Below are 4,434 nucleotides of genomic sequence, written 5' to 3'. Positions count from 1 at the left end.
TTTTTTTTTTTTTTTGGATGTTTGCACATCCTCTATACTAAGGATGAGACATTTATTTTTTGGTGCTTATGACTTCAGGGGGTTTATAATATGCTTATAAAAAGACCTGTAAAAGTCTTCTGGAGTCACACGACTCCCTGCTCAAGGCAGGATCTTCCCTGTCTAAACCATCTCACCCAAATGTTTGTCTAACCTGCCCTTAATAGCTTCTGATGATGGAGGCTCCAGAACCTCTCCAGGCAGGCTCTTTCCATGCTTTTTGTTATATATCAAAGGTCTGATTAATTGTGGGATTCATTGAGTTGTCCATACATTTTTGTATATTGTTCTATGCCTGGCCCTTTCCTTCCATTCCATTTGTCTGGTTTCTTCTTCCTTTATTGGCCCTGACTTGAGAGGCAGAAGAAAATGTTCTTCTCTTGTGGGTGTTAGCTTCATTTTTATAGCTTAAGCTTTTCTTTGCATGATGCTATACAAAGAGTGAAGGAGCCACAACTGTCTTCTTGTTGTCCTCAGACTAAAAATAGCCTTGGCATTCCTGTAAGTACTTCCTCTGTGCCCACTGCTTATTCTGGTCTTGCTATCATCCAGCATAAGGCGTGGACCATGGGATACTTGGCAGATCGTGCTTGTGTCATTAGGGCCTAATTCAAAGCTTTTGAAGTAAAATGTGAGATTGTCATCGACTATGGTCCACTTTAGATCAGGACTTTAATATCCTAGGACTGAAGACAGAAATATAAATGCATTGATGACTTTAGTTGTTGAGAATGGATGTTAACCAGAATGGGAAAAAAAAAAATTTATGTCCCATGGCTGGATTTTGAAATCACTTGGGCATCACCAAGAGCACGGCTTCTGTTCAATAGCTGTCTATTGGATATGGCTATGATAAATTAGTCCTTAACTTGTATGACAGCATGTCACTAAAGAATAGTTCTAGACCAAAATTTTCAAAGGCAACGAATGCTTCAGAGTGCTACGTTGCTTGGGACACTCACAGAGGGCCCAGCCTTTAGAAAGTGTTGGACATGTGCCCTCTGAAAACACAGACCATCTACATTGCCCTAAATGGAAATATCCAACATCAGTAGGCAGTTCAGAAAACCTTGGCAACAGCACCCCGGTGATAAATCAGACTGACATAGCTATCTGAGCTTCCATTCAAGCTCCAGAAAGCTATGTCCAGAACTTTCTCAGCCAGCTCTAGTCTCTTCCACAGCAAAGCTTTTTGCCAAAAAAGGAGATTCTCCTGGAGGATCTGTTTAGATCTAGATGTCTATTGGCTAATCTGATACCCTGGTAAGACTGAATGGGTATTATAACTGACTTTTTTAGATACTGTTGCAAGTCTTTCAAGTCTCTCCCTTTGGTGTGCACAAACATTCATCCTTTAATTTCTACATCAAATCACTGTTACGCTACATGAAAACGTCTGCATTCCAAATGGGTCTTGCCTAGGAAAGCACAGGGATTAGCAAGAACAACAATGCACATTTTCACCAGAAATTGTAGGGCTGTGGCATCTTACAGCTTCTTCTCTGTTGCCGCTAAGGCAGAGGAGGGAAATTATTTCGGGTGGAGGGCCGCTTACCAAGTTTTGGCAAGCCATTGAGAGCCGCATGACAGGCAGCCGGGGCCTGATAAATATTAATTTTCTAAATTTTGGTGGGGGGGCCCACGGGCTGGATAGAATGGCCTGGCAGGCCGCATCTGGCACGCGGGGCCGCATCTTGCCCACCCCTACACTAAGGTCAGCAGAGCTTGGCAGTAAAATTTCCAGAGTACTACCCAGCTAATTAGATCAGAGGCTGATTCCAAAGCTGTGCTAACACTTATGTTCGAAGCTTGTGATGACTTACCATAACTGACACTGGTGGCTTTTCCAGAATAGCATTGTTTATGCTGAGCGCATCAAGCAGATCCCATGAAGCTCTCGGAACAGATTCCCCCCTTCACCACTGTCATTATCCCAAATGCCATTAGCTACAAGGTAGTATCTCACTAATAATCTCCTTCCCCTTATTACTATGAAATTATTCCCTGTCCTATGTCATGGATATTCCTCTTCCAAGAATGTGCTAGGGCCTCTGTTAATACCATCCTCTGTTTATCAGGAGCTCAGCAAGCAGAAATGACTTGAAATGCTCCTATTCACTTGGGCATATTATGTTAGTATTCAAAACATACTTCAAAACAAACAAAGGAATAAACAGAAAACAGCAGTAGAGTAAGAAATCTCCTTTGCACTTAAATATGCACATATTTTATTAACAACCTGATAAAATACAGCCTTCTCAACAGAAACTTTGCCTGGGTAATTGCAGAAGGCTATTATCATGGGCTATTAACATCAACTAGATATTCCTCTATGTTAGGGGGTCTCAAACTTTTAGACTCAAGCACTCCTTGTTTGACCTGAGGAACCCCTCCGTAACTTGTGAATTGAGTTCACAATTCAAAAACTAATTTACTTATTATAGTGCTTCCCTCCTTGCAGAGGGGCCAAGCAGTAGGGCAGGGCAGTGGCCAGGCAGGGACTGGCTCTGGACTGCATGTATCTCTTCTTCCTCCTTATCTCTACACGCCTTGCACCCTTCAAAAGATCTTGCAGCACCTAGGCTTCCCTGGCACCCTGGCTGAGAATCACTGCTCTTCACAAACTTACTTAACCATGGTTGATCCCTAATGAAAAGTTTAAAGAGCCATGAGCTGTATTCAGCTGTGAAAGCAAACCGCCCCTGGACATTGTAGGGCAAGTGCAAATTAAAGTAATTCAGTTGTGTTAGGTTTAAAGTTCTAAACTGGAGAGAAATGATGTAGGGCTCAATTCTCTATGGGCAAATTGTAAATTGGCTGAGCAGGGAATAGTTTAAAAATAACCAGGGCTGCTGGTGATATCAAGGAGAAAAGGGGCCATGTTGATTTGTATCATCCAAGGGTTTAGCCCACAGTTTAAACTGTAACACTGCAAGAGAGGAGCTACTAAAAGCACCTGGTACATTTCCTGCAAGGCAGTCCACACAGGGATGGTTGCTGTTATCTGACTTACACAAGCATACGCAGAGCAGGTGACTGGGATGCTGCCATAGGAAAAAGAAGACTGTTCCCAACTAAACAGGTGGGAGGGAGAGATTTGGCTCACTACAGAGGCCCTGGAGTCCATATAATCTGTGTGAATATCCTTAGTATACAGGCATTATGGGCTCAGCCATCTCAGTATCATCTGGAATCCACTTTCCTGAGACAGAAAGCCATAAAGACATCAAGGCAGGGATGAAGATGGACAGTTTGTGCCCAAAAGTTTGTCTGATCTCCCTCCCAACAATGCAGTTGGTCCAAAAGATCTCGCCAAATATTCCTTGCCTTTTGTATAGTTTCTGGACCATCACAGCTACGACATCAGTCCAACCCTACATAAAAGACATCGTGAATTCCAAACTGGATTTGAGGAGCAATTTTTCTTTCTCCAGGACTTGATTTGGTCCAATGTTAAGTTCCCTCTTCTCATTCCCTGCTAGAAAATAAGCAATCTTGGTACTCCCTGCTATGTACTGACATAATCAGCGATGCTGGAATACAGAAACAGCAAGTCATGGCAAGAAGCTACAGTAGGTAAATTGTTGTTTCTACTGTTAGCATAAACACAAGAATAATTTCGGCTCCATTCAAAACACTTGGGAATGGAACTCAGCTAAAACAGGAGGCTAAAAGGTAGAAAAACAGCATCTGAAGGCTCTCTGGAAATGGAAAGCTACATAATTGGTATGGGAAAAGATTTTCAAGACTTTGCTAAGACTACTACCAACAGTGGAGAGTATGAAGACAATAAAACCCATCATGACAATGCCCTTGTAAAGAAATCTCACCAGCGGGTATTGTTAGACATAGGCAGAACTGAATTAGCAGCCCTTAGGGAAAAATGCCTTATGTTGTTTTTATTTGAAGAACTTGTTTTCTGTTTAGTTGTACTTTATGTAATGAATATGCTTTTTAGAAACATATACCGCCTGCCTCTCTCTCTCCCCCCCTGCCCTTTTTATATATATATATATACACATATAAGATTTGCACACAAAAAACTTACTTATAGGATAGCATACATAATGATGGAATTACCTGCATGCAACAATACCAAACAAGGATCTATTACACTTTTGTAAGTTATGTGCTGCTATTGTGTACTATACATCTAAATCTCAAAATTCAGTACACATGAATATATTCATGTGTCAGTCTTACCTCAATCCTAGGGAAACTCTTTGAGAAGATCATCAAGGAGTATATCTGCAATGGGCCGGCTTCAGGGATGATGCTTAAGGGCAACCAGCACAGTTTCATTACGGGCAGGTCATGTCAGACCAACCTGATTGTCTTTTATGATCAGGTCACAAAAGAATTGGATGCAGGTGTCTTTCTTTCAGCAAGGCCTTT

Source organism: Gavialis gangeticus, unplaced genomic scaffold, assembly GCF_001723915.1.
Source record: "Gavialis gangeticus isolate Ggan-Ray unplaced genomic scaffold, GavGan_comp1, whole genome shotgun sequence".
NCBI classification, from domain to species: domain Eukaryota; kingdom Metazoa; phylum Chordata; order Crocodylia; family Gavialidae; genus Gavialis; species Gavialis gangeticus.
Note: the sequence above shows the minus strand (reverse complement) of the source record.